The sequence below is a fragment of the Mixophyes fleayi genome, chromosome 4 (genome assembly GCF_038048845.1).
Source record: "Mixophyes fleayi isolate aMixFle1 chromosome 4, aMixFle1.hap1, whole genome shotgun sequence".
Classification (NCBI taxonomy): domain Eukaryota; kingdom Metazoa; phylum Chordata; class Amphibia; order Anura; family Limnodynastidae; genus Mixophyes; species Mixophyes fleayi.
Window position 1 is genome coordinate 79,486,799 of NC_134405.1, and position 11,454 is coordinate 79,498,252.

Sequence of the window (11,454 nt, forward strand, 5' to 3'; positions counted from 1 at the left end):
GTGAGGGGTCCCCCGGAGAGCTGGGGAAGTGAGGGGTCCCTGGAGATCTGGGGAAGTGAGGGGTCCCCGGAGAGCTGGAAAAGCGAGGGGCCCCTGGAGAGCTGGGGAAGTTAGGGGCCCCCCGGAGAGCTGAGGAAGCGAGGGGCCTCCAGAGAGCTGGGGAAGCGATGGGCCCCCGGAGAGCTGGGGAAGTGAGGGCCCCCCCGGAGAGCTGGGGAAGCGAGGGGCCCCCAGAGAGCTGGGGAAGTGAGGGGTCCCCGGAGATCTGGGGAAGGGAGGGGTCCCCGGAGATCTGGGGAAGTGAGGGCCCCCCGGAGAGCTGGGGAAGTGAGGGCCCCCCGGAGAGCTGGGGAAGTGAGGGGTCCCCCGGAGAGCTGGGGAAGTGAGGGGTCCCCGGAGAGCTGGGGAAGTGAGGGGTCCCCGGAGAGCTGGGGAAGTGAGGGGCCCCCGGAGAGCTGGGGAAGTGAGGGGTCCCCGGAGAGCTGGGGAAGTGAGGGGTCCCCTGGAGAGCTGGGGAAGTGAGGGGTCCCCGGAGATCTGGGGAAGTGAGGGGTCCCCGGAGAGCTGGAAAAGCGAGGGGCCCCTGGAGAGCTGGGGAAGTTAGGGGCCCCCCAGAGAGCTGAGGAAGCGAGGGGCCTCCAGAGAGCTGGGGAAGCGATGGGCCCCCGGAGAGCTGGGGAAGTGAGGGCCCCCCCGGAGAGCTGGGGAAGCGAGGGGCCCCCAGAGAGCTGGGGAAGTGAGGGGTCCCCGGAGATCTGGGGAAGGGAGGGGTCCCCGGAGAGCTGGGGAAGCGAGGGCCCCCCGGAGAGCTGGGGAAGCGAGGGCCTCCCGGAGAGCTGGGGAAGCGAGGGGCCCCCAGAGAGCTGGGGAAGTGATGGCCCCCCCGGAGATCTGGGGAAGTGAGGGGTCCCCGGAGAGCTGGGGAAGCGAGGGCCTGCCGGAGAGCTGGGGAAGCGAGGGCCCCCCGGAAAGCTGGGGAAGCTAGGGGCCCCCAGAGAGCTGGGGAAGTGAGGGGTCCCCGGAGAGCTGGGGATGCGGACACCACAACTACAGGGCAACAGATGGTGTAGCAGAACTTCTAGTAGCTTTTAATAGATCAGTTATTACACCTTGAATAGTAGTATATTGATTTTGCAAGGCAGGTAAACACTTGCAGGGAAGTAACTAGAACTTTGGGGGCCCCACAGCAAACTGTAAGGGGCCCCCAAGCAGGGCCTTCTCAGCTCTTTGTCTGTTTTACCCAGTTTGTTTCTTACTGTATTTGTCCACAATTGTAAAGCGCTACAGAATATTTTGGCGCTATATAAATAAATGATGATGAAGATAGGGACACCGTGTGTGCACGCTTGCTTAGGAGAGAAAAAACCTTTTACATTCAGCTTCTTTTATGGAAATATGAAAAATAAAGATTGAAACTGTTTGTTCAGCTAGAAACTTTCATCATCCATATAAACAAGTCCATACGTTTAAACCCTACTTAAAGGATTTCCCATTTTAAATATGAATTTTTAGTACATCCCCCTCCATTATAATAGTACTTTGATGGGAAATCCGCTTCAAGCTCTGCTTGGCCCTCTCTGTACCAGGAGGGATTAGGCGCAGTATCTCTAATTGAAAACCTTAGAGCTGCTGTGTCAGATCCCTCCTGTTACAGAGAGGGCTGCAAGCACTAAAGGTGATTGGCAGACCTCCTGGCTGTATGTGAGGGCCCGGACTCTGCTGTGTAGTTAATGGTTGGGCTCCCACGGAAGGGAATGGTAAGTGGGCTGATGAGAACATGGAGGGTCAGTGATAGTTTTATACCATTTATTAATTCATTAGTGAGAGACAAGACGTGTGATTTTGGTTAGTTGGACCAGGATTTTGCCCATTTTCAAATTGACTGATATTATGGGCCAGATCTGTAAATATTTGTAAATGTTTTTAAATGGAACCTGATATCTAACACACAGTCAGCAAATGTATTTATAAATTAGAGCCAAATAGGTCTTTCAGGTGAGTTATACCACAAGATACACTGTGTGTATTAATAAGATTTGGTATGCATGTGCATAAGGACACCAGGGGCAACGCCGAAGATGGAAGTTGCATAATTTGTCCCAAACCAGTAGGCTGTGAAAGTTAATATGGTAAAACGTACTAGGGTACAAGAGTCTGTAGAGGCACCGAATCCATAAGAGATTTGCTAATGAGCAAGACAGGTGACTTTCCTGAATGCAGAAAATGGTGCTAGAAACAGGCTGTAATTCTTAATATTGGGATAGACACGCTTACTGATGTTGCGTCAGTGCTTTAGGTAAGCAGGGTTTGTTTTTTTTCAAATAAAAGCCAATATGAGAATAAGGACCTGTCGAAAGTAGGATTGGCAATGGAATGGTTTGGAATGAGTAGAACATTTTGGGCAGTGTCATAATTTTAAATGCGCTATCCTCCCTAGTCATGAGATGTTATGTAGGCGCCACTTGTCAAATAAGGAAGGATTGGAGCACAGCAAGGATAGGAGCATAGTTGAATTAATAAAGGTCCTGGGGGTATATTCACTAAACTGCAGGTTTGAAAAAGTGGAGATGTTGCCTATAATAACCAATCAGATTCTAGTTAGTGCATTCTACAAAATTACAGCTAGGATCTGATTGGTTGCTATAGGTAACATCTCCAATTTTTCAATTCCACAGTTTAATAAATATAACCTCTGGAGTCTAAAAGGAATGTTAACTTCTAGATCTGTAATAGCTTTATCTGGCCAGGAATATGATATTTGTTTATCAGCTGTCAAAGTATCTTAGATGGAACATTAAAACTAAGAACCTCTGTTTTGTGTTTTTTCAGTTTTTTTATATGATATTCTACTATAGCCCTATTTGAGGATATTGTACGCTCATTTCATATGTTTGCATTCTAATTAAAGAGCCATAATAGAGCCTAATGTGTGTCTTTGGAAACCAAACTTATAGAGGGTGTACTTCATATAGAGCCAGGGCCCGATTAAGTTTTCCGTCCGCCCTAGGCTATCACAGCAGTAACGCCCTCCCCTCCCCCCTATAGGCATATAGGAATACTTCTGAATATGAATATTCAGGAGCATTCTACAGAATTCAAATTTAGACAGATTGTGCATTCTCTCTTTCAGTTCTTGCTCTTCTCTCTTGCCTGTTCTTGCAGCTTTGTTTTCTTCAAGTTGACTTCTGGAAACTTGAATTCCTGTTTGAAAATGCAGCAATTGTATTATAATGCAAAATGTTAAGAAACCCTGAATGATTAGGCTCTAGTCCAAACACAACACTCCATTATGGCCAGATAAAACTACCCCTTAGCACAAGCATATGTAAGCAACAAAATATATGAAATTGTTGTCAAAGAGCTATAATCAAATACAAACATCTACTAGCCCCACCTGACTAATATTTAGCATTCTAGTGACCCTAGAGTCCACAGAAAACATCCTAATAACCACTACACAATAGAGAAATCATGCTCCCCAAAGCTGCTCTATTTTTAAAATACCCCGTTCAGCCATTTCATCTGCCCCCTCATCTTCTTCTCATTTAAATGCCTCACGTTTGTCTCCTGTCCTGCCTGATAGTGGCCCTTTAAAACATACACCCTCTCCTTTGTTTGCTATTGATTGTAACCCCCCCCCCCCCCCTATGCATCGGGATTCACTTACCTGCTGTCGTTCCGGCACAGCAGTCAATGCTATATATGACAGGCAGCCTGGTAGCTAATCTGATTGCTGCTAGCTGCCTCTCAGTGCGGCCACGGAAAGCTGGGAGCGTGTTTGTGACAATATACTCTTTGCAAACATCTTATAAAATAAGTTAGTAAAACCATCAAAGCTCGGTGATATTACTTGGTGTAATGGCTCAATAGTTTTTCTCAATAGAATTTTAGCCAAGGGTATTGGTGGATTCGAACAATTTGGCAGCAATCATGGGTAGATTGAGGGGGTGTAGAATGGCCTGAATTTGATCTAATGGGTGGTCTCTGTTCAGATTTACAAGGTAACATGATAATCTGCAAAGATATGAGCAATCTTACCATTGTTAATTAGTTTGATACAATTAGTGTTGTACAAGGCTTGGATATGAGAGCAGGCTTGCTGGTGTTTAAGCTTAGACACTAACATTTTATCCACTTTATTTCCTTTGTCTAAAAACTTTGTTTCATATTAAGAATTGCTTTCTCTGTATGGACTATGTTGGAATCGTTTAACTGATCTCTAAGGCAGGGTACACACTACAGTGTTTTCAGCTGATTATTGCAGGGCCGTAACTAGGGCTGTGCGACAGGAGCGACTGTCCAGGGCGCAACGCTGATGGGGGCGCAATTTAGGAATATTTTAGGTTCATTTGGTTACAATTGAGGGCTAGGGGGGCGGCATTTGTCATTCTAGCCGCAGGCGCTAGAATTCTAAGTTATGGCTCTGCATTATTGGGCTAATCACATGACAAACGACCGCTCGGCCCAATATACACTACAACAATGAACAATTATCGTTCCAAAAAACATTGTACGGTACCATTTGAGTCATGTTCTTTTCAGCCGATGACACATGAAGAGCACAGATTTGAAGGTAAATTGTGTTTAATGTGTACACATGAATCGGAATGCTGATTAGGACTTTTTTGTTTCAGTGGTTAAATCGTTAAGGATATCTCGTCGGGAGAAATTCTGTATAGTGTTTACCCAGCCTAAAACACAAGTTCTTTTGTAAGTTTTTGGGTTGGGAAGTTATTGTATGTTTATCATAAATTTAAGCTATGAGAAGGACAATTTCTGAGAAGCCGCTTAAATAGCCATGTCTCTAACAGTAGCGGAACTGGGGGGAAATCCTGCACAGCTATTCCAATTATAAGTGAAGGAGGGGCAGGGTTATGCTAAATTGCTCCTGGTCTCTAATTACTGGTTTAATGCATCTGAGTATATAGAGGGTGAGATTTCAAGAGCATTATTGTCAGGGGAGTCCAGTCTTGCCTGGGGGGCAAGAATTGACTCAGCAGCCTGTTAGGAACATTTTAAAGGAAAATAAATGCAGGTGGCTCAGTGACCCAGCCCAAGGTAGCCCACTATGGGACCAGCCCGGAGGGTGGATGCCCCCTGCGCCCCAGGCCAGCCTGCCCCTGGTTATTGTCACTAAATTAGTTAACAACATTTCTGATGTATTTTGCAGGGTGTGGATTGCTGAAAACGTAGCAACACAATCTCCATTGTCTAGAATGGTGCCTGAGTCATTTCCTAAGTGGGGCATGGTCAGACAATCTAGTGTTAAGAACATCTATTTCACTAAACACATGGAGGAACCGTTCATCTTCTAGGGTCAAGTCAAATATGTTGTAAGTGTCATGGACATATGAAAAGTATAGTCTTTCTCACCAGGATGTAGTACACCATCCATCATATTATAACTGAGCTAGGAAGTGAGTTCAGTACAATCACGTCCGAGCTTGAAGATGTATCAAGTGCTGACAATGCTATATTAAAATATTCAAGCACTACCACAGAGCTGCTCTTGTATGTATCTTTTAATGAAACACCCACCTTAAAAATAAACCAATGTGAAACTGTGTCCCTTTAACTTGCCAATTAAAAAAGGTATGTACTTTCCCAGATCTCTAATAATCGCTTTCTGCTATTTAAAGGTGCAATATTTAAAGAATAAAATGGGGTTTGATGTAAAACACTAGGGAAAGTGTTTGTCATGAATTTGAGGTGGTGCTGGCGTACAAATTGGTACCTTGACCTCTGATGAAACCACCCCTTAAGAGGCGGGTCTGTTCTTCATCATTGCTCATTTGAGATTAGTGTGCATGTAGAAGTTCCAGCCTCCATTATGTCTAAGGAAGCTTCTTTCAGATCTAAGGTACAGCAATCAATTTATTCTTTGGTAATAAGAATAATTGATTTTCCAAATGGCCTCTGTTGTTGCCTAAAATGGATTGAACTGGTTGCTCTCTGCATGGCTGTGAAGTTAGCCCATATTGTGAACATAGGATCATATTGATTGCTATTTGCATATGCAGGGAATATCCCTGTGAAAAAAATGTCAGCTCCAGTAAATCATCTTGGTTTTTTTAAGGGGGTATACAATTTGGAACTCTAAAGTACAAACGTTTGAATTATTGGGGACAGATTCAATTCCCCGCATTGTTATTTCCAACAACATGGCTTGCGCATTATTACCGTTACTACGGTAATTTGTCCACAAATGTTTGCTTGCGGCTCATAGAAGAACTAGCAAAAATCAGTGGAGAAATTACCGTAGTAACAGTAATAATGTGCAGCCATCATCACCTTTTATTTATATAGTGGCACTAATTTTGCAGGGCTGTAGAGAGTCCCTGCCCCATTGGGGCTTACAATCTAAATTCCCTAACATACACACAGACAGACACACAGACTACGGTCAATTTGTTAGCAACCAATTAACCTACCAGTATTTGAATCTACCCCCTTTGAGTGGATAAATCTCTTCATAAGGATTGTTGTAGCCAAAGGATTGGAGAATTCTAATGCACATATGAGTAGTCTATAAGCATTATCGAGTCTGAGAAAATTAGACTATATCTTGGAATTTGATTTTTATCTATATACTAGTTACATTTAGCATGTTTACGATATGCTATGTTTTATGTGTGATTTTATTACTGCTTTAAGTTTAAGGTTTACAATAAATGCCAAATATAAATGTCACTTTAACCAGTGCTCTCTTGTTTATTAATTTGTTGTTCTCTTGAACCCCACAACACTGGCTTTGGTATCCTGGAAGGTTTTCAAGCCTAGTTTATGCTTGTTAGGAGAGTTCCATTCTTTATTATTAGAAGTCAATAGTTTATGATACATGGTTGTAGGGAATAATCGTGAGCTGCTGTCCTATAAGGCAATTATCCGGGGAATAGTTTTGAGCTTGTACATTCTGACTAGGTGGGGGAATAGTAGGGACAAATTAGGACATATATACTGGGGAAAAAGTGAAAAAACAGAAACAGCCAAATAGTGTTTTGGTTAAATCATAACTCTTTATACAATGATAAAATGGGGATGATTGTGCATAATGAGTGAGCATACACAGATGGTTTTGAAAATAAGTGGTTTACTTGGTCATTCAGTACAATTAATCTAAGATTAAACAAATAAGTATAAAACCTGAACTCGATCTTACAGAATAAACCATTCATATATACATTAAACTAAGCATATTTGGTAACAAATGTAATAAAACAGAAACCTGTGTAGCAGCAGTGTGTGGGCAGGGACCCATCCAATTGAAGATTTGGTTAGAGTCTTCTATAGGAAATCCCCCCATAATCCTTCAATGATCTGGCATCTGGGAAACTCTTTCTACAGACTATCCGGGGTGGGCCATAAGGCCACATTGGCAATCTGGATCCTTCATACTGTATGAACCGTAAAAGAGCTGTAAGGCTCTATCTACACAAGCGCTATTTTGCTGTCTTTTAAGCAGCAAGTTCACCAATGTGTAAATAAGGCACTAACTGGGCACAGCAGAGGAATTTCTGATGCCTATGATGAATCAAATGGTCAATATACGTGGTTTTAAGAAAACACAATAAACCAGTAATGGCAAAAATTCATGCATGCTGCAAAAGTGATCTGTCATAAATGATTCCTTTGCTGTGTTCAGTTAACGCAGCATTCACACTTGGGTGAATTTGGTGTTTGAAAGACAGCTAAATACGGCTTGTATACACGGGGCCTAAGTCTACATTATTTTGTCCAGACATAGAATGACTGCATTGTAATCCAGACTTCTCCCTACTTAATCATGAGCAACAATTTAACACTGTAACAATCTCACACTTCATAGAATGGCTGAACTATTTCATTGAGCCATTGTAGTCAGACTCGATGTTTGCATAGAGCTCTATAAGGTCCAGACTGCTTCATTCTCTGAAAGATGTTGTAGTATTTCTAGTGGCTTGTTATTATAAGCAAAACATTTCACACAAACCCAAGTTTTGTAGCAGACAGGCCATTTTCCGTGTGATGCCAATTTTGCACTATATTTTAACATTTTCATTTTGTAGAACTCTGTGTTGGTGTTCGGGTAAGAGTAGGGATAGGACAAACAGCAAAGCATTGCCAGAGTAATGATTACAGCTGCAGATATTCATACTATTGATCCTAATTTGCTGTACCAGAATTAATATATATTACTAGTACTAGTTAATCATGTTTTTGCTTCCTTGGCCAGTGACTGTCTTAAACACCTTTTATTTACTGTGAGAATTGCTGTGTTCTTTTTGATTAAGAAATTGCCTTTCACAATCTTATCAAGCAGTGCCTGTAAGTGGAAATTTACTACAGCATATATTTGCCCTCGATACACGCTTTAAATAAACTAAAAAATGACCAGAATATGTCAATGGGCAAACAAGTAGGTGGGTTTGGATTGAGAATGGACTTTGACTTTACACCAGATTGCGTAAGAGAGGCCAGAGAGAAGAGCATACCTGATGGTGGGATGCTAGAACAAAAAGTTATGGGGAAGTAATAGAAGCTGGAACAAAGGTAAATACATTAAAAGAAGTAAGAGTTTGTGTAACATCTAACACATTATAATATAATGATGCATATAACACCACAATTCCAAACAAACAAGAAACCTGCAGTTGCATGTACCAAATTGCAATCTTAATATTAGTGACATATTAGTATCAGCAGAGCTATGGTCAACCACGCATGAACTCCTAACAGTCCTCCATCAGACCAGGAAGGGAAGGAAAGAAAGTAGGATAAAGGATTTAAATGGAGGTGAAGTCTAATTTCATCTCAGGTGAAATTTAGTTAGATGAAGAATCTTGAAATCCAAGCATAGGATTTGCAGACAAAAAAGCTACTCGGGTGCTTGAAGGGCCATTAGGTGCCACCTGCCACTCTTGCTGGTGGCATTTGTAAAGGCTATACACGCCGAAATACAGGTACAAGACAGAGTGACATATATCCGGATTTTTTTAACCTGTGCCACAAATGTAATCACCTATGAATACCAGTGCTTATTTGGCATGATTTGGTCAATACAAATCCAGTGGAATTGACTCCCTCTGACACCTACTGCTACTATCTATTACTCTCTAGTCCTCTGTGATGGTGACTGTGGTGGAAGAATGTGGTGTATCTAGATGAAGCACCAGATTCACCATGCCTACTGCAGTGCAGGGCTAAAAACTTGCTCTGCCAATTGCTTATCCTGCGGTGCTCCAGATGCAGTAACTACTATGTGTGAGGTTAAAGGAGGCAAAATATCCATAAATACTTAAGAGTTGCAACTGGCAAACTGAAGTCTGCAATGCAGTTCGAACCACCACAAAGCCAATGGAGAGACTACAGCAGCTCTTCCTTTAGCTGCTGAAATCTCTGCAGATAGTAAATCCCCTTCTTAATCTGGCAGACCTGGCCATGTGATAATAAATCAAACTTTTTGTTTCTCCGTTTGACTCTCTCATTTTATATTTCTCTCTCCTTTTCATTCCATCTACTATTGCATTCTTACAGCAACAGTTAATGTGACAGAATCATATAGTGTTTTAGGTTAGTGGAAAGGGAAATTCCACAACACTGAATAGAACCAATAATGGAGACGTTGGGGGTGAAACAAAAATGATTGGAAGATTTATAGGGAAACTTTGAATGAAATTCCACTATCAAATTAGAATGAGGCAAATATTCTGCTTAACTTTTCAAAATATTGCCATCTCTACTTGGGCCGTCCCAGAAAAGCATTTTCTAAGGAATACTATGAGATTGTTGACTGGTGTACAATATTTTCTATCACAGCCACTGATATCTGTAGCTTGTTCAATGTCACAGTTAGTCTGTACAGTGATCTATGGAGTGCAGCTGTAGCTTCATAATACCTCTTCCGCTTCTGTACAATGGACTGCACTGAGCTGCAAGGGAGGTTCAATGCCTCTGCAATGGTCTTGTAACCTTTCAGATTTCTGGCGCTCTTGCATCAGATATCTGAATTGTTTTGAATGCTCTGGTCGTTTTACATTTTGTTTTTTTTAAAGTCTCTACAATGCTTTGGGAACTCGTAGAAAGAGGACTATTAATATAAGGATTTACAACATGTGACCCACTAATTTCTTACATTGGTGAATAAATTTTGAGACTTGAAATAATGTATTGCACTTGTGCGAATCTGAGCTTGTAATTTTAAAAAAAATCTACTTGATTGCAAATTTAGGATATGTGGCAACAAAATGTGAAAAATGTCGATTTTTTTTACTGAAACAGGTGGCAACTATCACATAAAATTATATTGGCCCTGAACTTTTTCAGTCCTAGATCTTATGGCCTGAGGATTCTTGTGCAGAAAACATCAGAGACTTTCCAAAGGAATGGGACTATTCTGTGAATGGAGGCAGTGGTGACTTAATGTCATACCACACGCCCAGACTCATTCTTACTCCCACTCCTTTGTTGTTAACTGCTCATGTGGTCAGAGGTGATCCTAGAAGTCTCAGGAGTTCATCAGTCATGTCCTCATTGTGTGAGTGAATGGTTAATGAACTAACAGTGTCTGATCAGCACTGCTATTGCATCTAAGTGTCCTCCTCCATCTATATTGGAGAAAGAGGTGCTGTATAAAAAAAAAGGTTTGAAAGGTAAATAATAATAGAAGCCCCTGCCTCCCATTGTTACATGATTATAGTGTTAAAGTATTACTAGTAATATTAAAGTGAAAAAAAAAATAGAATTGCTGCTTGCCCCTGAATATAGTGGAATAAAAAAACAAGACTGATAGAATAATCACACACCACATATTGAAGGATGCCCACTGAAAAATAAGGTTTGCAAATCTATAAAATAATTAAACTGCTGTAAGCTGTCTCCAGGAATATACCAACTGTGTGAAAACTACCTATTCCAGTGCTTAGGTAAATACTTATCAAACCACCCTCTTGATGTAGCACCCACTAATATGCACGATTGATTTCATTCCTCATCACAAAGATAAGAATTGAAATATCATGTATATTAACAATCTTCAACAGGTACAAAAGTCACGGAAAACTGCTGTTCCTGTGAAGACCCTTTTTGTATCTTTTCTATGGTCACTATTGCAGTGACCACCTTTGCAATAATGACCAGAGGGGAGAGCAGGTAAGTTGCTGTGAGAGATCCGAAGATGCTGTCCCTATGGGCTTCAACTTGCGTTAGGCATCGTGCACAAGTTCCGAAGATCTTTGATTTTCAGAACTTGTTAAATGGTGCAAAATAGCAGTCCCCATAGGTTTCTATGGGGACTGCTTTTGTGTTCAAATGGACAGGGAAAGCAGCAGATATGTTCTAGTCATAAATTAATAGGATACTTTAAAATGTGGCTATCCCCCTGAAAACTGATGTTTTTGGGGGGATTTCAATGAAAATGTGTTTAATAAATATGCCCCTATGAGAGGACCTGAAGGGTATAGGGTAGTGGATCCCAAA